The sequence below is a fragment of the Oreochromis niloticus genome, linkage group LG10 (genome assembly GCF_001858045.2).
Source record: "Oreochromis niloticus isolate F11D_XX linkage group LG10, O_niloticus_UMD_NMBU, whole genome shotgun sequence".
NCBI classification, from domain to species: Eukaryota; Metazoa; Chordata; class Actinopteri; order Cichliformes; family Cichlidae; genus Oreochromis; species Oreochromis niloticus.
The window spans coordinates 32563150-32588370 of record NC_031975.2 but is presented as its reverse complement, the minus strand read 5'-3'; the positions used below and the strand labels follow the sequence as shown (position 1 = coordinate 32588370).

The 25221-nt window shown below is 44.5% G+C and overlaps 14 non-coding genes across 14 annotated transcripts; 7 read left to right on the top strand and 7 right to left on the bottom strand.

Annotated features, from left to right (window-relative positions):
- On the bottom strand, positions 1-82 carry trnas-uga (transfer RNA serine (anticodon UGA)). The gene has a single exon. It is a non-coding gene; the product is annotated as a tRNA-Ser (tRNA).
- A 745-nt stretch (positions 83-827) lies between these two features.
- trnaw-cca (transfer RNA tryptophan (anticodon CCA)) lies at positions 828-899 on the top strand. Its single transcript has one exon. It is a non-coding gene; the product is annotated as a tRNA-Trp (tRNA).
- A 2128-nt stretch (positions 900-3027) lies between these two features.
- Positions 3028-3109, bottom strand: trnas-uga (transfer RNA serine (anticodon UGA)). Its single transcript has one exon. It is a non-coding gene; the product is annotated as a tRNA-Ser (tRNA).
- Positions 3110-9769: 6660 nt separating this feature from the next.
- On the top strand, positions 9770-9841 carry trnaw-cca (transfer RNA tryptophan (anticodon CCA)). The gene has a single exon. It is a non-coding gene; the product is annotated as a tRNA-Trp (tRNA).
- Positions 9842-11968: 2127 nt separating this feature from the next.
- Positions 11969-12050, bottom strand: trnas-uga (transfer RNA serine (anticodon UGA)). Its single transcript has one exon. It is a non-coding gene; the product is annotated as a tRNA-Ser (tRNA).
- A 745-nt stretch (positions 12051-12795) lies between these two features.
- trnaw-cca (transfer RNA tryptophan (anticodon CCA)) lies at positions 12796-12867 on the top strand. The gene has a single exon. It is a non-coding gene; the product is annotated as a tRNA-Trp (tRNA).
- A 2126-nt stretch (positions 12868-14993) lies between these two features.
- trnas-uga (transfer RNA serine (anticodon UGA)) lies at positions 14994-15075 on the bottom strand. The gene has a single exon. It is a non-coding gene; the product is annotated as a tRNA-Ser (tRNA).
- Positions 15076-15820: 745 nt separating this feature from the next.
- Positions 15821-15892, top strand: trnaw-cca (transfer RNA tryptophan (anticodon CCA)). Its single transcript has one exon. It is a non-coding gene; the product is annotated as a tRNA-Trp (tRNA).
- A 2125-nt stretch (positions 15893-18017) lies between these two features.
- On the bottom strand, positions 18018-18099 carry trnas-cga (transfer RNA serine (anticodon CGA)). Its single transcript has one exon. It is a non-coding gene; the product is annotated as a tRNA-Ser (tRNA).
- A 745-nt stretch (positions 18100-18844) lies between these two features.
- Positions 18845-18916, top strand: trnaw-cca (transfer RNA tryptophan (anticodon CCA)). Its single transcript has one exon. It is a non-coding gene; the product is annotated as a tRNA-Trp (tRNA).
- A 2128-nt stretch (positions 18917-21044) lies between these two features.
- On the bottom strand, positions 21045-21126 carry trnas-uga (transfer RNA serine (anticodon UGA)). Its single transcript has one exon. It is a non-coding gene; the product is annotated as a tRNA-Ser (tRNA).
- Positions 21127-21871: 745 nt separating this feature from the next.
- trnaw-cca (transfer RNA tryptophan (anticodon CCA)) lies at positions 21872-21943 on the top strand. The gene has a single exon. It is a non-coding gene; the product is annotated as a tRNA-Trp (tRNA).
- A 2113-nt stretch (positions 21944-24056) lies between these two features.
- trnas-uga (transfer RNA serine (anticodon UGA)) lies at positions 24057-24138 on the bottom strand. Its single transcript has one exon. It is a non-coding gene; the product is annotated as a tRNA-Ser (tRNA).
- Positions 24139-24882: 744 nt separating this feature from the next.
- On the top strand, positions 24883-24954 carry trnaw-cca (transfer RNA tryptophan (anticodon CCA)). Its single transcript has one exon. It is a non-coding gene; the product is annotated as a tRNA-Trp (tRNA).
- The last annotated feature ends 267 nt before the right edge of the window (positions 24955-25221 follow it).

Sequence of the window (25221 nt, the reverse complement as noted above, 5' to 3'; positions counted from 1 at the left end):
CGCTGTGAGCAGGGTTTGAACCTGCGCGGGGACCCCCCATTGGATTTCAAATCCAACGCCTTAACCTCTCGGCCATCACAGCTCCCTCAGCTCACCTACACCTTTTGGAGCATGGTGAGAGACGCCTGCTCCAACAGCGCAGGTCCTTTTAGAGATCATCACATACCAGACCACTCCCTACTCAGAAGTCACTTCTCTGGTAAATACCATTAACAGTCGTTGAAGAGACCATTGATTGTGTTGTGTGTGAACTGTAAGGTCTTTTAGTCAGGTAAGATTTCATTCAAGGCTGACAGAACTGGTCTCCTACCTCATATATAGCATTTTGGTGCAGACGGCGCAAGGAGCCTCTCCAGAGCAGGTTCTGTTGGAGACTGGAGATCATCACGTACAAAAGCACTCCCTACTGAGCAATCACTTCTCAGGTGTGTGTCAGAGTAAGGTCTTTTGTTGTTAGACACTGTCCAAAGACTTTGTCTTTCTCTGACAAGCATCAGTAACAAATATCCATTGTTAAGAATTCGTCTAGCTGGCCGGCAAAGCTGATCAGAGCGCGAGCACTGAATGACAGACACTTTGTTCGGCTTTTGATTGACTACTGCAAGCGCACTTCACACCTGGATTTGTACTCTTCCCTCAAAGAGGAGAACCTTTCAAGTATAAGTGGAGATTCTATGTGTGCGTGTTGACATGCATGGTTTGAAATGACATGCGTCTTTGACACAACTTCTTTGCATTCACAAGTTGAAAAATTGCTTGTGTGGAAAGAAGACGGACTGGCTTTGCAGAGAATTTCAGATGTTTCGGAGAGAGGCAGCGCTTTGTGGGACCTTGTGGCGCAATGGTAGCGCGTCTGACTCCAGATCAGAAGGTTGCGTGTTCAAATCACGTCAAGGTCAGCCAAGTGTTTCCAGAGTGCGAGGACCACAGGCTGTGACTCTCTCTGCATAGGAAGATTTTTAGTTCCTTGTGGTATGCTCGTGCGTCTCTCCAGACATTAAGGCCCATGACTCATGACGTGTCTCCAGTGAGTTGTTGAGGGTGTCAGTGAACACTGTAGACAACTGATCAGCACAGCGCTTCAGGGTGGATGGAGGCACCCAGTTTGGCCCAGCTGCTTTGCGTGGGTCCTGTGTCTTAGAGAGTCTGTTTACATCCCTTTCAAGTATGGAGAGAGGTGTCAACTGCTGAGCTTTACTGAGTGGTAGAGGTGATGGGGGAGCCGCAAGTGTTGACCGTCTGGGGTGGGGGGCCGGGCCAGCTGGACCGTTCCATTGTTTTCTGAAAGCAACAGGTGTGAATACATTGGATAGGTGTGAATCGTAGCTGAATTAGAGGGCCTCTGTAAATGGAACTGAATCAAAATGGCAAACAAAACACCGCATGCTGCAGGTATACAGAGAACAATGCCATGAGATACATGTAAACACATAGTTGAAAGAAGTAAAGACTGCACCAAAGAGAAACTCACAAAATTTTTCTAACGAAAAAAACATTCAAATAACGAGTATAAGTTTTTCATTTTGAGCAAACAAATAGTTTTGAATGATAATGAAATGTAAAGGCAGCTTCAGAGCTGGGCTCGGCTCTCTGAAGCAAACTCATCATATCCAGGATAGTTTTTCACTGTGGACAATGTCACTGTGTCCGCTGTGTTGGATACATTCAGATTTCATGTCTAATTGCGGTGCTTGTGATTACAAACGGTATTACATCTCTACCGATAAGAACCACCATTGACAATCAGCGGGAAGGGTTAAGAGCATCGAAGTGCATCAGCAGAGTGTGTTTGTGAATCAGAACGTCGATTATGCTTAACATGAGGTAAAATAAGGTTCAGAGAAGAGACTTCATGGGTTTATTTCCGAAGTAAAGATATGCAACCCCAAGTGTCAGTGCTTTCACTTCTAAGCGTATACGTGACTATGCGACCCAGTGACTCACACAATAACCTCAGGGATTCTTAAGAGTTAGCAGCTAACGAGGAAATGGTTGGGTGACCCTAGCTTAAAATCTGTTGGGCCGCACACGAGATCTGACAAGCAGTCCAAGAAGCTCTGAAGCATTAAACGCCGAGGTGACAAAGATTTATAAAAGACAATAATCAAGCGGGTGCTGTCCACTTTCAGAATTCCCTGTTTGTTCATGCAAGATGTTATTCAAGGCCCACTTTTAAGCAGCGCTAGTCTGACAGCACATGTGGAGCAGAGTGGCGCAGCGGAAGCGTGCTGGGCCCATAACCCAGAGGTCGATGGATCGAAACCATCCTCTGCTAGGCGCGTCTGTTTTCACGAGGTACTGAACAACTGTGCTCAGAAAGGCGTCCTTACAAGTCTGGGATAGGTTACCAGGAAGGAGCCATTTACCTTCATAAAACTGGACAAAACCGACTGAACCCAGAAGTTGCCTGACTAAGAACCAAATCCTAGTTACTCTAACCTGTACCGCACATCTGCTTCAAAGCCCATTCACTTTGTGAGCTTAACAGCGTGAGATGACTTGTTTCTAATACAAACACAACAATGGAGGCAATGGTGTACCTGCTGCTAAAGTGATGGTAAACGGTTGGACCACGGTGTTGCTTTGGGTGTACCCAAATGGCTAGCTCTGTTTGCCGGGAGACCAGGGACCCAGGTACTGTCGCCTAACTGAAAAACAAACGTAGCCGGAAAAGATTAAGAGGTAAAGATTTGGCATTTTAGCCTTTCTATAGCAGTGATAACAAGTAGCCCCCTGCAACAATTTTGATGTATTAATATCTGATTCAAACTTTGTGCACATACCACTGATCGACATCTCCGACCATTATTGTTTATAAAGCCTGGAGAGAAGAAGAGGGACTCTACTTGGAGACATGTAAATTTTGTACTGGAATGATTAGTATTTAAGTACAGTGGTTTGAACTGGTGATTGGAAAACTGTCAGTCACTCAGCGCTCCAAGACACCGTTGCAACTTTTGAATATGAGCTCCTCCGCCTAATTGCAACCTTTACTTTGTCAAAAGGAACGCTGGCGAAATGGACTTTCGCTGTGAGCAGGGTTTGAACCTGCGCGGGGACCCCCCATTGGATTTCAAATCCAACGCCTTAACCTCTCGGCCATCACAGCTCCCTCCCCAGATAGCAAGACGACATTGAATCTATGTTGATTTTTCATCCAAACCGTCGTATATGGTCGGGGTTGAAATGCCAATGTTGTAACAACATTGAAATACTGTGGTAAACCGACGGTCTTACTATAGAGACGTTGTAACGATGTTGATTCACCGTTGTTTTTTTGTCATTGATATTTGATCTATTTATAGTCGACCAGGTGACAACAACAACGTCGAGAAAACGTCTATTTATAGTTGACGATCATTCGGCTCCGGTCACCATCAAAAACCATCGATTTGTAGTTGAGCATTAAATTGCACTGCAACTGATCGGGTATAAAGTACCAGAGAAAGTAGATTTATTGTTCATTTGTTATCAATGACTTGGTCTAGATCACCAGCTTTAAAAAATCGTGTCTACGTGCAATTTATGTATAGTTGACCGAAATTAAAGCAGCGATCACTTGGACTATTCCGCAGCACCCCTCTCACATTGGTACATCCCCCAGGTATTCATTGTCTTCTACAGTAGAGCGGGACATTTGATTTACTCTCAGTGGAATTGACCGGAGGAGGCATCAGTTCATGCACTGCACTGGCCCGCACCACGATTAGTATAAGGTAAGAATGAATGATTTTTTTTTCCTACTCGTTATTTCCATGTTTGCATTTGAATAACAGTAAAAAAAACTCGTTAATGTTGTACATTAACACTAGGTTTACTATCCTGCGCAAATTTGCGTAACTTCCCTAAACCCAACACCCCCTAGAATTACTGGCTTTTTTATTTTCTGGTGCAAGTCCCGAGGTGTTAAGCACCCCTGCTGAGATTTTCACAGGTCGTCAGCTTGTTTCTCCTACAGCTTTTGTTGTGCAAACCACCCATTATCCTTGAGGCCTGGCACATTTGCATTTGCTCACTCAGAGTTGCTCAGATCCAAGGCAGGCCAAACCTCTGTGTTACAACTTTCTGAAATGCCTGGTAGAAATGCTTCAACTTACTCATGAGATTTTGACCACATTTCTTGCGGAAGTCACAACTATACTGAATGCACGACCGTTGTTGCCAGCTTCCCTACGAACCTTGGTAGGGAACAGCTGTTCCCTACCAAGGTTCGTTGTCCATTCACCCAGTATATTGCAACCAAGCCAGACAAATTTGGGATCAAGTTCTGGATGGCCACGGATTTGGACACCAAATATGTCTGCAGTGCATCTCCTTACTTGGGAAAGGACCCCAGTCATCAGAAGGGAGAGAGACTGGCAGAGAACGTGGTCATGAAACTGATGGAGCCGTTTTTGGATGATGGGAGAAATGTCACAACGGACAATTTCTTTACTTCACTGTTACTGTCGCACAGACTGCTGCAGCGCAAAACAACGTTACGGGGCACGGTGAATAAACTCCGGCGTGAACTTCCTCAACTTGCAAAAGATACTGCAAAGCGAGAGGTATTCTCCACTTCAGTGCTTAGAAGAGGCAGTGTCTCCTTGACAATTTATGCACCTAAAAAAAACAAGACTGTGTGTGTTCTAAGTTCCATGCACCAAGACGTGACGATCGGTGACGGCAGAAAGAGGAAACCCAACACGATCACAGACTATAACCACATGAAGGTATGTGAATGTGTGTACAATTTTACACCAGTGCTACAATGTTTTCTGATGTGTGCTATACAGGCCTATAGAAAAAAACATATACTCATGACTCTCTCTCTCTGCTTTTACAGTGTGGTGTAGACATGTTGGACCAAATGGCACGGATGTATTCCATAAGATCAGCAACACGCAGGTGGCCAGTAGCGGTTTTCTACAATATGCTGGACCTGGCGGCAGTGAATGCCTACATTTTGTACAAGGCATGTACAGGGTGGACAGGCAAAAGAAGATTGTTTCTGAGTCTTCTAGCTCAGCCACTTCGTTGCCGATTCATGCAGCACAAGGAAATATTAGCACAGAGGCAGGCTGCTGCAGCTGCTGTGTCGGGGACTGTAAAGACAACGCAGTGCCAGGTGCAAGAGAGCTGCAACAGGAATCGCAGCAGGTTTACCTGTGCAACATGTCAGACGTTCACCTGTGCCAAATGCAGGGATGATGGACACTGGGTCCGCAAACGCTGTAAAGTTTGAAACACTTTGAAATAAAACAGACTTGTGTACCCATATATTGTGAATGTGTGTCTTTTGTATGTAGGTTGTAACACAGAGGTTTGGCCTGCCTTGGATCTGAGTAAACAAATGCTAATGTTGCACAAACACACACACACACACACACACACACACAGCAAATCTGCATTTATTTGTCCCACAAGTGGAAAATCTGCATTGTCATTGCAAAAAAGTGGACAGAGCACGGTATAGAAAGTGCACTATACAAACATTCTGGAAACATATATATGGACATGACTATTCAAAAATATTGGTGTATGTATACACACACACACACCTATCTATCTATCTATCTATATATATATATATATATATATATATATATATATATATGTATATATATATATATCTGATATAGATGTGTCTGTGTGTATAACTAGACTTTATGCATATTATATAAGGTGTGGCTATATAAATATATGTACAACTCTGTGTATATATGTTTATGGCCAGGCATCCAATGTAGTGACAAGAACTAATATTGCATATGAGAAATATTGCACATAGAAGCTACCATGGTGTATAGTACGCTGCAGGTAAGGAAGGAAAGTAGCCTTGCAGGGAAGGAAAGACCTGAATCTCTCATGGTTAGGGGTTGGGGGAGGGTGTGTTTGCACAACAAAAGCAGGAGAACAATGGAGCTGAAGACCTGTGAAAATCTCAGCGGGGTGCCGAGAGGTGTTAAGGTCGGGGGGAATTTACGCAAATCTGCGCAGGCTAGTAAATCTAGTAGTAGGGACTTGCACCAGGGAAAAAAGGCTCAGTAATTCTAGTGTTAACAAGTTTTTTACTGTTATTTACGAGCCGGAAATTGTGTCTACTTCTTACAATCCGGCAACAAATAAATTGCACTGCGAACAAAGTATATCGACAAAGAAAACATTTTCGTTTCATAATTTCTTCGTTATATTCCCTTACAAAGCTAGCTTTAACGCTTCGAGTTTTCCTTTGTTCTTGCTGTGGCCTCGGCGCTTGACCCAGACTTTCGCTCTGTAGTTGCTTAGTACTACAAAAAATTCTAAATCTGTGATATATGATTGATAAACGTAAAGTTAACTGTATAAACGTGTTCAATGACTTTGTTACTTTTGATGACTGGAGAGCACTCGTTTCAATTCGCACACGAAAACTTTAGACTCAGTTTGAATGCCCACGTGACTGTACGTTGCACGCTGACCTAACTTTACATTGCACGCGTACATGACTTTCCGTTTGTGCCTTGAATAATGAATAAGGCTACGTCCACACGTACCAGCGTATTTTTGAAACCGCTGGTTTTTCTATGCGTTTGCACCTTTTGTCCACACGTAATGTATGTCTGGCCGTACATTGTGTTTGTATTTCCAAGCACATTTCACGAAGCAGAACGCAGTCGTCAGAGATATCCACGTGAACGCTGTGATACGTCTGACCTTCAGTCCGAAAAAGAAAACCCGGACCAGTCTTAAAAGAAAGCACAAGTAAAACCTTTTTATTCACAAACATATCTTTGATTGTTAAGAATTTATGATCTTGTCTTTTATACATATCTGTGGTGCTTGCATACTGCAATATCACCACATAATATAGTCCAAAAAGTGGAAGTTTGTAAACTTTTTAAAAATGCAAAGCCGTGTACACTTGTGCACTTCAAAAATTCATTGTAAACTGTACCTTCTTGCACGTCTGTTTCCTGTGTGTGTTGTTAGAAATCAAACTAACTTTAGGAAACAATATGCCAAAAGCATATTTACAATTACTTAAGACCGTTTTTAATTTCTTTTCTTTAGACCAAATCCCCTGTACACATATACGGACTCAGAGGATGAGCAGCCTACAAAAAAACGGTTTCCCCAGGCCCCTCGAGTGAAAATACCAGGTAATAAAATACTGTCTAGTGTCTGTGTACATATCTGTGTCTGACACGAGGAAACTTTTTTGACAAGTTGTCTGTATTCTTAAATACTTAAAAAATTATCTTTTTCTAAACAGCCCTCATCACTCCGCAGTCTGCCCCCCAGCCCACTGATAGCAACCATCATAATGCCCCACCCAGCTTCCGGCACCTTTCGCCACTCCGGCACAAACCGACACAGCTTTGCGATCTCGCCAGCATGCAGAGTCTGATGTCTTCCCTATAGATGGTATGCTTTTAAAAAAGCTTTAAAGCTGCATCACAATGTCATTGTACTCTTATCTAAAAAAAAAAAACAATTTATACTCCTGAATGTCATCTTGTTGTGATTTTTTTTTCTGTAGATTCCAGAGACTCTGTGAGGCCACTATTACAAGGCAAGTTTGAAAATCTTGGAATTTCACAGTTTACATGGTATAACAAATATATGTGACAGGCAAAAACTAGTAAACACTTTTAGCAGTTACAAGAACTAACAAATGAATATCCAACAAAAGGGAATAGAAATACATTGTACTGCCAATACTTTGGTTTATTCTTTGTATGACTTGAAAATCAGGCTTTAGGGAAAACTAAATGACATGTTTCTATCATCAATTACATGAAGTAAACACACAAGCACTTGCATACACATTTAAGACATGAGACACGCTAATTCCATCTCATAAAATGTGTCTATAGGTGAGACGCTTTGCGTTGATTGGTGCTGCTGGACCACACTGGAGGTGCGAGTCCGCCGTGTAATGGTTTATGCCATTACAAAGGAGCTGGCCTCTGTACTCAACTGGGCAGGGGAAAAAAAACCAAGGACCAGACAAAGCAAAAAAGGGCATTTAAAGAGACAGCGCTGTGCAGATGCATATTTGGTAAGTTTTAACATTTATTGTAGTTTTATGAGCCTAAAGTGAACAATAAAGGGATCAATTGATGTGCTGGGTGCGTTTCACATTTCCTATGTCTGGTTTTTGCTATATTACTTTGTCTTTCTTAATAACAAGACTTTCATGTCCAGTTAATCTGGAGATGGAGTCTTTGGTCTTCGGCTTGTTTTGTCCTCGGGTTGTACACTTTGTACAGCCCGAGGACCCCATGTTTTCTTCTTTTTTTATTTAAAGGATACACAGCACACCATGCTAAGACATATCACATTTTCAGCTTATAGCTCTTTGGGAATCAAATGCAGCAGTTTGCTGATTTCCGCCTGGTGACTTTCATGTTTATCAGCCTAGGAGTTTACATACTTTCTCCCTGCTGAAGACAATTAACAAGAGCTTATTCATGTGCTCTAATTCCCTTTTTTTTGTCTTTGTTTTTTTTGTGTGTGTGTCTATTTTTGTCCTAGATGGCCTGGCGCAGCAGGTAGGGGCGAACTCTATGTCTGAGTTGGTCTTTGCTCAAGCAGTCCAGAAATGGCTCAGATATGCTCCAGATCGTACGGGTGGCGCGCAGGACGCACATCATCCATCCCCATCCCGGAGTAAATAATAAAAAGTGACGTGAAACATAGAAATGTAAATAGGAAACTTTGTCTTTTAATAAAGTATTTTGCAAATGATACATGTCTATTGACCTTTTTTGTTGTTTTTTTTCAATAAAAAGCAACTGTGCGAAAGAGGTGGAAAATCAATACCATAGCTCAACAGTGTTTCAATATCAGAATCTGACATTGTTTCAATGTCAACAGTGTTAGAAAATATAACGTCGAATCAATGTCAGGTTTCACCATTGATTCAACATCAAAACCTGACGTTGTTTCAATGTTAAAAATGGGTGCAAGAGTGATGTTGGGTCAACGTCACACTTCAACGTTGCTTCAATGACGTCGCCTGATATTGACTCAACATTGTTTCAATGTTTCCTTGCTATCTGGGTCAGCTCACCTACACCTTTTGGAGCATGGTGAGAGACGCCTGCTCCAACAGCGCAGGTCCTTTTAGAGATCATCACATACCAGACCACTCCCTACTCAGAAGTCACTTCTCTGGTAAATACCATTAACAGTCGTTGAAGAGACCATTGATTGTGTTGTGTGTGAACTGTAAGGTCTTTTAGTCAGGTAAGATTTCATTCAAGGCTGACAGAACTGGTCTCCTACCTCATATATAGCATTTTGGTGCAGACGGCGCAAGGAGCCTCTCCAGAGCAGGTTCTGTTGGAGACTGGAGATCATCACGTACAAAAGCACTCCCTACTGAGCAATCACTTCTCAGGTGTGTGTCAGAGTAAGGTCTTTTGTTGTTAGACACTGTCCAAAGACTTTGTCTTTCTCTGACAAGCATCAGTAACAAATATCCATTGTTAAGAATTCGTCTAGCTGGCCGGCAAAGCTGATCAGAGCGCGAGCACTGAATGACAGACACTTTGTTCGGCTTTTGATTGACTACTGCAAGCGCACTTCACACCTGGATTTGTACTCTTCCCTCAAAGAGGAGAACCTTTCAAGTATAAGTGGAGATTCTATGTGTGCGTGTTGACATGCATGGTTTGAAATGACATGCGTCTTTGACACAACTTCTTTGCATTCACAAGTTGAAAAATTGCTTGTGTGGAAAGAAGACGGACTGGCTTTGCAGAGATTTTCAGATGTTTCGGAGAGAGGCAGCGCTTTGTGGGACCTTGTGGCGCAATGGTAGCGCGTCTGACTCCAGATCAGAAGGTTGCGTGTTCAAATCACGTCAAGGTCAGCCAAGTGTTTCCAGAGTGCGAGGACCACAGGCTGTGACTCTCTCTGCATAGGAAGATTTTTAGTTGCTTGTGGTATGCTCGTGGGTCTCTCCAGACATTAAGGCCCATGACTCATGACGTGTCTCCAGTGAGTTGTTGAGGGTGTCAGTGAACACTGTAGACAACTGATCAGCACAGCGCTTCAGGGTGGATGGAGGCACCCAGTTTGGCCCAGCTGCTTTGCGTGGGTCCTGTGTCTTAGAGAGTCTGTTTACATCCCTTTCAAGTATGGAGAGAGGTGTCAACTGCTGAGCTTTACTGAGTGGTAGAGGTGATGGGGGAGCCGCAAGTGTTGACCGTCTGGGGTGGGGGGCCGGGCCAGCTGGACCGTTCCATTGTTTTCTGAAAGCAACAGGTGTGAATACATTGGATAGGTGTGAATCGTAGCTGAATTAGAGGGCCTCTGTAAATGGAACTGAATCAAAATGGCAAACAAAACACCGCATGCTGCAGGTATACAGAGAACAATGCCATGAGATACATGTAAACACATAGTTGAAAGAAGTAAAGACTGCACCAAAGAGAAACTCACAAAATTTTTCTAACGAAAAAAACATTCAAATAACGAGTATAAGTTTTTCATTTTGAGCAAACAAATAGTTTTGAATGATAATGAAATGTAAAGGCAGCTTCAGAGCTGGGCTCGGCTCTCTGAAGCAAACTCATCATATCCAGGATAGTTTTTCACTGTGGACAATGTCACTGTGTCCGCTGTGTTGGATACATTCAGATTTCATGTCTAATTGCGGTGCTTGTGATTACAAACGGTATTACATCTCTACCGATAAGAACCACCATTGACAATCAGCGGGAAGGGTTAAGAGCATCGAAGTGCATCAGCAGAGTGTGTTTGTGAATCAGAACGTCGATTATGCTTAACATGAGGTAAAATAAGGTTCAGAGAAGAGACTTCATGGGTTTATTTCCGAAGTAAAGATATGCAACCCCAAGTGTCAGTGCTTTCACTTCTAAGCGTATACGTGACTATGCGACCCAGTGACTCACACAATAACCTCAGGGATTCTTAAGAGTTAGCAGCTAACGAGGAAATGGTTGGGTGACCCTAGCTTAAAATCTGTTGGGCCGCACACGAGATCTGACAAGCAGTCCAAGAAGCTCTGAAGCATTAAACGCCGAGGTGACAAAGATTTATAAAAGACAATAATCAAGCGGGTGCTGTCCACTTTCAGAATTCCCTGTTTGTTCATGCAAGATGTTATTCAAGGCCCACTTTTAAGCAGCGCTAGTCTGACAGCACATGTGGAGCAGAGTGGCGCAGCGGAAGCGTGCTGGGCCCATAACCCAGAGGTCGATGGATCGAAACCATCCTCTGCTAGGCGCGTCTGTTTTCACGAGGTACTGAACAACTGTGCTCAGAAAGGCGTCCTTACAAGTCTGGGATAGGTTACCAGGAAGGAGCCATTTACCTTCATAAAACTGGACAAAACCGACTGAACCCAGAAGTTGCCTGACTAAGAACCAAATCCTAGTTACTCTAACCTGTACCGCACATCTGCTTCAAAGCCCATTCACTTTGTGAGCTTAACAGCGTGAGATGACTTGTTTCTAATACAAACACAACAATGGAGGCAATGGTGTACCTGCTGCTAAAGTGATGGTAAACGGTTGGACCACGGTGTTGCTTTGGGTGTACCCAAATGGCTAGCTCTGTTTGCCGGGAGACCAGGGACCCAGGTACTGTCGCCTAACTGAAAAACAAACGTAGCCGGAAAAGATTAAGAGGTAAAGATTTGGCATTTTAGCCTTTCTATAGCAGTGATAACAAGTAGCCCCCTGCAACAATTTTGATGTATTAATATCTGATTCAAACTTTGTGCACATACCACTGATCGACATCTCCGACCATTATTGTTTATAAAGCCTGGAGAGAAGAAGAGGGACTCTACTTGGAGACATGTAAATTTTGTACTGGAATGATTAGTATTTAAGTACAGTGGTTTGAACTGGTGATTGGAAAACTGTCAGTCACTCAGCGCTCCAAGACACCGTTGCAACTTTGAATATGAGCTCCTCCGCCTAATTGCAACCTTTACTTTGTCAAAAGGAACGCTGGCGAAATGGACTTTCGCTGTGAGCAGGGTTTGAACCTGCGCGGGGACCCCCCATTGGATTTCAAATCCAACGCCTTAACCTCTCGGCCATCACAGCTCCCTCAGCTCACCTACACCTTTTGGAGCATGGTGAGAGACGCCTGCTCCAACAGCGCAGGTCCTTTTAGAGATCATCACATACCAGACCACTCCCTACTCAGAAGTCACTTCTCTGGTAAATACCATTAACAGTCGTTGAAGAGACCATTGATTGTGTTGTGTGTGAACTGTAAGGTCTTTTAGTCAGGTAAGATTTCATTCAAGGCTGACAGAACTGGTCTCCTACCTCATATATAGCATTTTGGTGCAGATGGCGCAAGGAGCCTCTCCAGAGCAGGTTCTGTTGGAGACTGGAGATCATCACGTACAAAAGCACTCCCTACTGAGCAATCACTTCTCAGGTGTGTGTCAGAGTAAGGTCTTTTGTTGTTAGACACTGTCCAAAGACTTTGTCTTTCTCTGACAAGCATCAGTAACAAATATCCATTGTTAAGAATTCGTCTAGCTGGCCGGCAAAGCTGATCAGAGCGCGAGCACTGAATGACAGACACTTTGTTCGGCTTTTGATTGACTACTGCAAGCGCACTTCACACCTGGATTTGTACTCTTCCCTCAAAGAGGAGAACCTTTCAAGTATAAGTGGAGATTCTATGTGTGCGTGTTGACATGCATGGTTTGAAATGACATGCGTCTTTGACACAACTTCTTTGCATTCACAAGTTGAAAAATTGCTTGTGTGGAAAGAAGACGGACTGGCTTTGCAGAGAATTTCAGATGTTTCGGAGAGAGGCAGCGCTTTGTGGGACCTTGTGGCGCAATGGTAGCGCGTCTGACTCCAGATCAGAAGGTTGCGTGTTCAAATCACGTCAAGGTCAGCCAAGTGTTTCCAGAGTGCGAGGACCACAGGCTGTGACTCTCTCTGCATAGGAAGATTTTTAGTTGCTTGTGGTATGCTCGTGCGTCTCTCCAGACATTAAGGCCCATGACTCATGACGTGTCTCCAGTGAGTTGTTGAGGGTGTCAGTGAACACTGTAGACAACTGATCAGCACAGCGCTTCAGGGTGGATGGAGGCACCCAGTTTGGCCCAGCTGCTTTGCGTGGGTCCTGTGTCTTAGAGAGTCTGTTTACATCCCTTTCAAGTATGGAGAGAGGTGTCAACTGCTGAGCTTTACTGAGTGGTAGAGGTGATGGGGGAGCCGCAAGTGTTGACCGTCTGGGGTGGGGGGCCGGGCCAGCTGGACCGTTCCATTGTTTTCTGAAAGCAACAGGTGTGAATACATTGGATAGGTGTGAATCGTAGCTGAATTAGAGGGCCTCTGTAAATGGAACTGAATCAAAATGGCAAACAAAACACCGCATGCTGCAGGTATACAGAGAACAATGCCATGAGATACATGTAAACACATAGTTGAAAGAAGTAAAGACTGCACCAAAGAGAAACTCACAAAATTTTTCTAACGAAAAAAACATTCAAATAACGAGTATAAGTTTTTCATTTTGAGCAACAAATAGTTTTGAATGATAATGAAATGTAAAGGCAGCTTCAGAGCTGGGCTCGGCTCTCTGAAGCAAACTCATCATATCCAGGATAGTTTTTCACTGTGGACAATGTCACTGTGTCCGCTGTGTTGGATACATTCAGATTTCATGTCTAATTGCGGTGCTTGTGATTACAAACGGTATTACATCTCTACCGATAAGAACCACCATTGACAATCAGCGGGAAGGGTTAAGAGCATCGAAGTGCATCAGCAGAGTGTGTTTGTGAATCAGAACGTCGATTATGCTTAACATGAGGTAAAATAAGGTTCAGAGAAGAGACTTCATGGGTTTATTTCCGAAGTAAAGATATGCAACCCAAGTGTCAGTGCTTTCACTTCTAAGCGTATACGTGACTATGCGACCCAGTGACTCACACAATAACCTCAGGGATTCTTAAGAGTTAGCAGCTAACGAGGAAATGGTTGGGTGACCCTAGCTTAAAATCTGTTGGGCCGCACACGAGATCTGACAAGCAGTCCAAGAAGCTCTGAAGCATTAAACGCCGAGGTGACAAAGATTTATAAAAGACAATAATCAAGCGGGTGCTGTCCACTTTCAGAATTCCCTGTTTGTTCATGCAAGATGTTATTCAAGGCCCACTTTTAAGCAGCGCTAGTCTGACAGCACATGTGGAGCAGAGTGGCGCAGCGGAAGCGTGCTGGGCCCATAACCCAGAGGTCGATGGATCGAAACCATCCTCTGCTAGGCGCGTCTGTTTTCACGAGGTACTGAACAACTGTGCTCAGAAAGGCGTCCTTACAAGTCTGGGATAGGTTACCAGGAAGGAGCCATTTACCTTCATAAAACTGGACAAAACCGACTGAACCCAGAAGTTGCCTGACTAAGAACCAAATCCTAGTTACTCTAACCTGTACCGCACATCTGCTTCAAAGCCCATTCACTTTGTGAGCTTAACAGCGTGAGATGACTTGTTTCTAATACAAACACAACAATGGAGGCAATGGTGTACCTGCTGCTAAAGTGATGGTAAACGGTTGGACCACGGTGTTGCTTTGGGTGTACCCAAATGGCTAGCTCTGTTTGCCGGGAGACCAGGGACCCAGGTACTGTCGCCTAACTGAAAAACAAACGTAGCCGGAAAAGATTAAGAGGTAAAGATTTGGCATTTTAGCCTTTCTATAGCAGTGATAACAAGTAGCCCCCTGCAACAATTTTGATGTATTAATATCTGATTCAAACTTTGTGCACATACCACTGATCGACATCTCCGACCATTATTGTTTATAAAGCCTGGAGAGAAGAAGAGGGACTCTACTTGGAGACATGTAAATTTTGTACTGGAATGATTAGTATTTAAGTACAGTGGTTTGAACTGGTGATTGGAAAACTGTCAGTCACTCAGCGCTCCAAGACACCGTTGCAACTTTTGAATATGAGCTCCTCCGCCTAATTGCAACCTTTACTTTGTCAAAAGGAACGCTGGCGAAATGGACTTTCGCTGTGAGCAGGGTTTGAACCTGCGCGGGGACCCCCCATTGGATTTCAAATCCAACGCCTTAACCTCTCGGCCATCACAGCTCCCTCAGCTCACCTACACCTTTTGGAGCATGGTGAGAGACGCCTGCTCCAACAGCGCAGGTCCTTTTAGAGATCATCACATACCAGACCACTCCCTACTCAGAAGTCACTTCTCTGGTAAATACCATTAACAGTCGTTGAAGAGACCATTGATTGTGTTGTGTGTGAACTGTAAGGTCTTTTAGTCAGGTAAGATTTCATTCAAGGCTGACAGAACTGGTCTCCTACCTCATATATAGCATTTTGGTGCAGACGGCGCAAGGAGCCTCTCCAGAGCAGGTTCTGTTGGAGACTGGAGATCATCACGTACAAAAGCACTCCCTACTGAGCAATCACTTCTCAGGTGTGTGTCAGAGTAAGGTCTTTTGTTGTTAGACACTGTCCAAAGACTTTGTCTTTCTCTGACAAGCATCAGTAACAAATATCCATTGTTAAGAATTCGTCTAGCTGGCCGGCAAAGCTGATCAGAGCGCGAGCACTGAATGACAGACACTTTGTTCGGCTTTTGATTGACTACTGCAAGCGCACTTCACACCTGGATTTGTACTCTTCCCTCAAAGAGGAGAACCTTTCAAGTATAAGTGGAGATTCTATGTGTGCGTGTTGACATGCATGGTTTGAAATGACATGCGTCTTTGACACAACTTCTTTGCATTCACAAGTTGAAAAATTGCTTGTGTGGAAAGAAGACGGACTGGCTTTGCAGAGAATTTCAGATGTTTCGGAGAGAGGCAGCGCTTTGTGGGACCTTGTGGCGCAATGGTAGCGCGTCTGACTCCAGATCAGAAGGTTGCGTGTTCAAATCACGTCAAGGTCAGCCAAGTGTTTCCAGAGTGCGAGGACCACAGGCTGTGACTCTCTCTGCATAGGAAGATTTTTAGTTGCTTGTGGTATGCTCGTGGGTCTCTCCAGACATTAAGGCCCATGACTCATGACGTGTCTCCAGTGAGTTGTTGAGGGTGTCAGTGAACACTGTAGACAACTGATCAGCACAGCGCTTCAGGGTGGATGGAGGCACCCAGTTTGGCCCAGCTGCTTTGCGTGGGTCCTGTGTCTTAGAGAGTCTGTTTACATCCCTTTCAAGTATGGAGAGAGGTGTCAACTGCTGAGCTTTACTGAGTGGTAGAGGTGATGGGGGAGCCGCAAGTGTTGACCGTCTGGGGTGGGGGCCGGGCCAGCTGGACCGTTCCATTGTTTTCTGAAAGCAACAGGTGTGAATACATTGGATAGGTGTGAATCGTAGCTGAATTAGAGGGCCTCTGTAAATGGAACTGAATCAAAATGGCAAACAAAACACCGCATGCTGCAGGTATACAGAGAACAATGCCATGAGATACATGTAAACACATAGTTGAAAGAAGTAAAGACTGCACCAAAGAGAAACTCACAAAATTTTCTAACGAAAAAAACATTCAAATAACGAGTATAAGTTTTTCATTTTGAGCAAACAAATAGTTTTGAATGATAATGAAATGTAAAGGCAGCTTCAGAGCTGGGCTCGGCTCTCTGAAGCAAACTCATCATATCCAGGATAGTTTTTCACTGTGGACAATGTCACTGTGTCCGCTGTGTTGGATACATTCAGATTTCATGTCTAATTGCGGTGCTTGTGATTACAAACGGTATTACATCTCTACCGATAAGAACCACCATTGACAATCAGCGGGAAGGGTTAAGAGCATCGAAGTGCATCAGCAGAGTGTGTTTGTGAATCAGAACGTCGATTATGCTTAACATGAGGTAAAATAAGGTTCAGAGAAGAGACTTCATGGGTTTATTTCCGAAGTAAAGATATGCAACCCCAAGTGTCAGTGCTTTCACTTCTAAGCGTATACGTGACTATGCGACCCAGTGACTCACACAATAACCTCAGGGATTCTTAAGAGTTAGCAGCTAACGAGGAAATGGTTGGGTGACCCTAGCTTAAAATCTGTTGGGCCGCACACGAGATCTGACAAGCAGTCCAAGAAGCTCTGAAGCATTAAACGCCGAGGTGACAAAGATTTATAAAAGACAATAATCAAGCGGGTGCTGTCCACTTTCAGAATTCCCTGTTTGTTCATGCAAGATGTTATTCAAGGCCCACTTTTAAGCAGCGCTAGTCTGACAGCACATGTGGAGCAGAGTGGCGCAGCGGAAGCGTGCTGGGCCCATAACCCAGAGGTCGATGGATCGAAACCATCCTCTGCTAGGCGCGTCTGTTTTCACGAGGTACTGAACAACTGTGCTCAGAAAGGCGTCCTTACAAGTCTGGGATAGGTTACCAGGAAGGAGCCATTTACCTTCATAAACTGGACAAAACCGACTGAACCCAGAAGTTGCCTGACTAAGAACCAAATCCTAGTTACTCTAACCTGTACCGCACATCTGCTTCAAAGCCCATTCACTTTGTGAGCTTAACAGCGTGAGATGACTTGTTTCTAATACAAACACAACAATGGAGGCAATGGTGTACCTGCTGCTAAAGTGATGGTAAACGGTTGGACCACGGTGTTGCTTTGGGTGTACCCAAATGGCTAGCTCTGTTTGCCGGGAGACCAGGGACCCAGGTACTGTCGCCTAACTGAAAAACAAACGTAGCCGGAAAAGATTAAGAGGTAAAGATTTGGCATTTTAGCCTTTCTATAGCAGTGATAACAAGTAGCCCCCTGCAACAATTTTGATGTATTAATATCTGATTCAAACTTTGTGCACATACCACTGATCGACATCTCCGACCATTATTGTTTATAAAGCCTGGAGAGAAGAAGAGGGACTCTACTTGGAGACATGTAAATTTTGTACTGGAATGATTAGTATTTAAGTACAGTGGTTTGAACTGGTGATTGGAAAACTGTCAGTCACTCAGCGCTCCAAGACACCGTTGCAACTTTTGAATATGAGCTCCTCCGCCTAATTGCAACCTTTACTTTGTCAAAAGGAACGCTGGCGAAATGGACTTTCGCTGTGAGCAGGGTTTGAACCTGCGCGGGGACCCCCCATTGGATTTCGAATCCAACGCCTTAACCTCTCGGCCATCACAGCTCCCTCAGCTCACCTACACCTTTTGGAGCATGGTGAGAGACGCCTGCTCCAACAGCGCAGGTCCTTTTAGAGATCATCACATACCAGACCACTCCCTACTCAGAAGTCACTTCTCTGGTAAATACCATTAACAGTCGTTGAAGAGACCATTGATTGTGTTGTGTGTGAACTGTAAGGTCTTTTAGTCAGGTAAGATTTCATTCAAGGCTGACAGAACTGGTCTCCTACCTCATATATAGCATTTTGGTGCAGACGGCGCAAGGAGCCTCTCCAGAGCAGGTTCTGTTGGAGACTGGAGATCATCACGTACAAAAGCACTCCCTACTGAGCAATCACTTCTCAGGTGTGTGTCAGAGTAAGGTCTTTTGTTGTTAGACACTGTCCAAAGACTTTGTCTTTCTCTGACAAGCATCAGTAACAAATATCCATTGTTAAGAATTCGTCTAGCTGGCCGGCAAAGCTGATCAGAGCGCGAGCACTGAATGACAGACACTTTGTTCGGCTTTTGATTGACTACTGCAAGCGCACTTCACACCTGGATTTGTACTCTTCCCTCAAAGAGGAGAACCTTTCAAGTATAAGTGGAGATTCTATGTGTGCGTGTTGACATGCATGGTTTGAAATGACATGCGTCTTTGACACAACTTCTTTGCATTCACAAGTTGAAAAATTGCTTGTGTGGAAAGAAGACGGACTGGCTTTGCAGAGAATTTCAGATGTTTCGGAGAGAGGCAGCGCTTTGTGGGACCTTGTGGCGCAATGGTAGCGCGTCTGACTCCAGATCAGAAGGTTGCGTGTTCAAATCACGTCAAGGTCAGCCAAGTGTTTCCAGAGTGCGAGGACCACAGGCTGTGACTCTCTCTGCATAGGAAGATTTTTAGTTGCTTGTGGTATGCTCGTGGGTCTCTCCAGACATTAAGGCCCATGACTCATGACGTGTCTCCAGTGAGTTGTTGAGGGTGTCAGTGAACACTGTAGACAACTGATCAGCACAGCGCTTCAGGGTGGATGGAGGCACCCAGTTTGGCCCAGCTGCTTTGCGTGGGTCCTGTGTCTTAGAGAGTCTGTTTACATCCCTTTCAAGTATGGAGAGAGGTGTCAACTGCTGAGCTTTACTGAGTGGTAGAGGTGATGGGGGAGCCGCAAGTGTTGACCGTCTGGGGTGGGGGGCCGGGCCAGCTGGACTGTTCCATTGTTTTCTGAAAGCAACAGGTGTGAATACATTGGATAGGTGTGAATCGTAGCTGAATTAGAGGGCCTCTGTAAATGGAACTGAATCAAAATGGCAAACAAAACACCGCATGCTGCAGGTATACAGAGAACAATGCCATGAGATACATGTAAACACATAGTTGAAAGAAGTAAAGACTGCACCAAAGAGAAACTCACAAAATTTTTCTAACGAAAAAAACATTCAAATAACGAGTATAAGTTTTTCATTTTGAGCAAACAAATAGTTTTGAATGATAATGAAATGTAAAGGCAGCTTCAGAGCTGGGCTCGGCTCTCTGAAGCAAACTCATCATATCCAGGATAGTTTTTCACTGTGGACAATGTCACTGTGTCCGCTGTGTTGGATACATTCAGATTTCATGTCTAATTGCGGTGCTTGTGATTACAAACGGTATTACATCTCTACCGATAAGAACCACCATTGACAATCAGCGGGAAGGGTTAAGAGCATCGAAGTGCATCAGCAGAGTGTGTTTGTGAATCAGAACGTCGATTATGCTTAACATGAGGTAAAATAAGGTTCAGAGAAGAGACTTCATGGGTTTATTTCCGAAGTAAAGATATGCAACCCCAAGTGTCAGTGCTTTCACTTCTAAGCGTATACGTGACTATGCGACCCAGTGACTCACACAATAACCTCAGGGATTCTTAAGAGTTAGCAGCTAACGAGGAAATGGTTGGGTGACCCTAGCTTAAAATCTGTTGGGCCGCACACGAGATCTGACAAGCAGTCCAAGAAGCTCTGAAGCATTAAACGCCGAGGTGACAAAGATTTATAAAAGACAATAATCAAGCGGGTGCTGTCCACTTTCAGAATTCCCTGTTTGTTCATGCAAGATGTTATTCAAGGCCCACTTTTAAGCAGCGCTAGTCTGACAGCACATGTGGAGCAGAGTGGCGCAGCGGAAGCGTGCTGGGCCCATAACCCAGAGGTCGATGGATCGAAACCATCCTCTGCTAGGCGCGTCTGTTTTCACGAGGTACTGAACAACTGTGCTCAGAAAGGCGTCCTTACAAGTCTGGGATAGGTTACCAGGAAGGAGCCATTTACCTTCATAAAACTGGACAAAACCGACTGAACCCAGAAGTTGCCTGACTAAGAACCAAATCCTAGTTACTCTAACCTGTACCGCACATCTGCTTCAAAGCCCATTCACTTTGTGAGCTTAACAGCGTGAGATGACTTGTTTCTAATACAAACACAACAATGGAGGCAATGGTGTACCTGCTGCTAAAGTGATGGTAAACGGTTGGACCACGGTGTTGCTTTGGGTGTACCCAAATGGCTAGCTCTGTTTGCCGGGAGACCAGGGACCCAGGTACTGTCGCCTAACTGAAAAACAAACGTAGCCGGAAAAGATTAAGAGGTAAAGATTTGGCATTTTAGCCTTTCTATAGCAGTGATAACAAGTAGCCCCCTGCAACAATTTTGATGTATTAATATCTGATTCAAACTTTGTGCACATACCACTGATCGACATCTCCGACCATTATTGTTTATAAAGCCTGGAGAGAAGAAGAGGGACTCTACTTGGAGACATGTAAATTTTGTACTGGAATGATTAGTATTTAAGTACAGTGGTTTGAACTGGTGATTGGAAAACTGTCAGTCACTCAGCGCTCCAAGACACCGTTGCAACTTTTGAATATGAGCTCCTCCGCCTAATTGCAACCTTTACTTTGTCAAAAGGAACGCTGGCGAAATGGACTTTCGCTGTGAGCAGGGTTTGAACCTGCGCGGGGACCCCCCATTGGATTTCAAATCCAACGCCTTAACCTCTCGGCCATCACAGCTCCCTCAGCTCACCTACACCTTTTGGAGCATGGTGAGAGACGCCTGCTCCAACAGCGCAGGTCCTTTTAGAGATCATCACATACCAGACCACTCCCTACTCAGAAGTCACTTCTCTGGTAAATACCATTAACAGTCGTTGAAGAGACCATTGATTGTGTTGTGTGTGAACTGTAAGGTCTTTTAGTCAGGTAAGATTTCATTCAAGGCTGACAGAACTGGTCTCCTACCTCATATATAGCATTTTGGTGCAGACGGCGCAAGGAGCCTCTCCAGAGCAGGTTCTGTTGGAGACTGGAGATCATCACGTACAAAAGCACTCCCTACTGAGCAATCACTTCTCAGGTGTGTGTCAGAGTAAGGTCTTTTGTTGTTAGACACTGTCCAAAGACTTTGTCTTTCTCTGACAAGCATCAGTAACAAATATCCATTGTTAAGAATTCGTCTAGCTGGCCGGCAAAGCTGATCAGAGCGCGAGCACTGAATGACAGACACTTTGTTCGGCTTTTGATTGACTACTGCAAGCGCACTTCACACCTGGATTTGTACTCTTCCCTCAAAGAGGAGAACCTTTCAAGTATAAGTGGAGATTCTATGTGTGCGTGTTGACATGCATGGTTTGAAATGACATGCGTCTTTGACACAACTTCTTTGCATTCACAAGTTGAAAAATTGCTTGTGTGGAAAGAAGACGGACTGGCTTTGCAGAGAATTTCAGATGTTTCGGAGAGAGGCAGCGCTTTGTGGGACCTTGTGGCGCAATGGTAGCGCGTCTGACTCCAGATCAGAAGGTTGCGTGTTCAAATCACGTCAAGGTCAGCCAAGTGTTTCCAGAGTGCGAGGACCACAGGCTGTGACTCTCTCTGCATAGGAAGATTTTTAGTTGCTTGTGGTATGCTCGTGGGTCTCTCCAGACATTAAGGCCCATGACTCATGACGTGTCTCCAGTGAGTTGTTGAGGGTGTCAGTGAACACTGTAGACAACTGATCAGCACAGCGCTTCAGGGTGGATGGAGGCACCCAGTTTGGCCCAGCTGCTTTGCGTGGGTCCTGTGTCTTAGAGAGTCTGTTTACATCCCTTTCAAGTATGGAGAGAGGTGTCAACTGCTGAGCTTTACTGAGTGGTAGAGGTGATGGGGGAGCCGCAAGTGTTGACCGTCTGGGGTGGGGGCCGGGCCAGCTGGACCGTTCCATTGTTTTCTGAAAGCAACAGGTGTGAATACATTGGATAGGTGTGAATCGTAGCTGAATTAGAGGGCCTCTGTAAATGGAACTGAATCAAAATGGCAAACAAAACACCGCATGCTGCAGGTATACAGAGAACAATGCCATGAGATACATGTAAACACATAGTTGAAAGAAGTAAAGACTGCACCAAAGAGAAACTCACAAAATTTTTCTAACGAAAAAAACATTCAAATAACGAGTATAAGTTTTTCATTTTGAGCAAACAAATAGTTTTGAATGATAATGAAATGTAAAGGCAGCTTCAGAGCTGGGCTCGGCTCTCTGAAGCAAACTCATCATATCCAGGATAGTTTTTCACTGTGGACAATGTCACTGTGTCCGCTGTGTTGGATACATTCAGATTTCATGTCTAATTGCGGTGCTTGTGATTACAAACGGTATTACATCTCTACCGATAAGAACCACCATTGACAATCAGCGGGAAGGGTTAAGAGCATCGAAGTGCATCAGCAGAGTGTGTTTGTGAATCAGAACGTCGATTATGCTTAACATGAGGTAAAATAAGGTTCAGAGAAGAGACTTCATGGGTTTATTTCCGAAGTAAAGATATGCAACCCCAAGTGTCAGTGCTTTCACTTCTAAGCGTATACGTGACTATGCGACCCAGTGACTCACACAATAACCTCAGGGATTCTTAAGAGTTAGCAGCTAACGAGGAAATGGTTGGGTGACCCTAGCTTAAAATCTGTTGGGCCGCACACGAGATCTGACAAGCAGTCCAAGAAGCTCTGAAGCATTAAACGCCGAGGTGACAAAGATTTATAAAAGACAATAATCAAGCGGGTGCTGTCCACTTTCAGAATTCCCTGTTTGTTCATGCAAGATGTTATTCAAGGCCCACTTTTAAGCAGCGCTAGTCTGACAGCACATGTGGAGCAGAGTGGCGCAGCGGAAGCGTGCTGGGCCCATAACCCAGAGGTCGATGGATCGAAACCATCCTCTGCTAGGCGCGTCTGTTTTCACGAGGTACTGAACAACTGTGCTCAGAAAGGCGTCCTTACAAGTCTGGGATAGGTTACCAGGAAGGAGCCATTTACCTTCATAAAACTGGACAAAACCGACTGAACCCAGAAGTTGCCTGACTAAGAACCAAATCCTAGTTACTCTAACCTGTACCGCACATCTGCTTCAAAGCCCATTCACTTTGTGAGCTTAACAGCGTGAGATGACTTGTTTCTAATACAAACACAACAATGGAGGCAATGGTGTACCTGCTGCTAAAGTGATGGTAAACGGTTGGACCACGGTGTTGCTTTGGGTGTACCCAAATGGCTAGCTCTGTTTGCCGGGAGACCAGGGACCCAGGTACTGTCGCCTAACTGAAAAACAAACGTAGCCGGTAAAGATTTGGCATTTTAGCCTTTCTATAGCAGTGATAACAAGTAGCCCCCTGCAACAATTTTGATGTATTAATATCTGATTCAAACTTTGTGCACATACCACTGATCGACATCTCCGACCATTATTGTTTATAAAGCCTGGAGAGAAGAAGAGGGACTCTACTTGGAGACATGTAAATTTTGTACTGGAATGATTAGTATTTAAGTACAGTGGTTTGAACTGGTGATTGGAAAACTGTCAGTCACTCAGCGCTCCAAGACACCGTTGCAACTTTTGAATATGAGCTCCTCCGCCTAATTGCAACCTTTACTTTGTCAAAAGGAACGCTGGCGAAATGGACTTTCGCTGTGAGCAGGGTTTGAACCTGCGCGGGGACCCCCCATTGGATTTCAAATCCAACGCCTTAACCTCTCGGCCATCACAGCTCCCTCAGCTCACCTACACCTTTTGGAGCATGGTGAGAGACGCCTGCTCCAACAGCGCAGGTCCTTTTAGAGATCATCACATACCAGACCACTCCCTACTCAGAAGTCACTTCTCTGGTAAATACCATTAACAGTCGTTGAAGAGACCATTGATTGTGTTGTGTGTGAACTGTAAGGTCTTTTAGTCAGGTAAGATTTCATTCAAGGCTGACAGAACTGGTCTCCTACCTCATATATAGCATTTTGGTGCAGACGGCGCAAGGAGCCTCTCCAGAGCAGGTTCTGTTGGAGACTGGAGATCATCACGTACAAAAGCACTCCCTACTGAGCAATCACTTCTCAGGTGTGTGTCAGAGTAAGGTCTTTTGTTGTTAGACACTGTCCAAAGACTTTGTCTTTCTCTGACAAGCATCAGTAACAAATATCCATTGTTAAGAATTCGTCTAGCTGGCCGGCAAAGCTGATCAGAGCGCGAGCACTGAATGACAGACACTTTGTTCGGCTTTTGATTGACTACTGCAAGCGCACTTCACACCTGGATTTGTACTCTTCCCTCAAAGAGGAGAACCTTTCAAGTATAAGTGGAGATTCTATGTGTGCGTGTTGACATGCATGGTTTGAAATGACATGCGTCTTTGACACAACTTCTTTGCATTCACAAGTTGAAAATTGCTTGTGTGGAAAGAAGACGGACTGGCTTTGCAGAGAATTTCAGATGTTTCGGAGAGAGGCAGCGCTTTGTGGGACCTTGTGGCGCAATGGTAGCGCGTCTGACTCCAGATCAGAAGGTTGCGTGTTCAAATCACGTCAAGGTCAGCCAAGTGTTTCCAGAGTGCGAGGACCACAGGCTGTGACTCTCTCTGCATAGGAAGATTTTTAGTTCCTTGTGGTATGCTCGTGCGTCTCTCCAGACATTAAGGCCCATGACTCATGACGTGTCTCCAGTGAGTTGTTGAGGGTGTCAGTGAACACTGTAGACAACTGATCAGCACAGCGCTTCAGGGTGGATGGAGGCACCCAGTTTGGCCCAGCTGCTTTGCGTGGGTCCTGTGTCTTAGAGAGTCTGTTTACATCCCTTTCAAG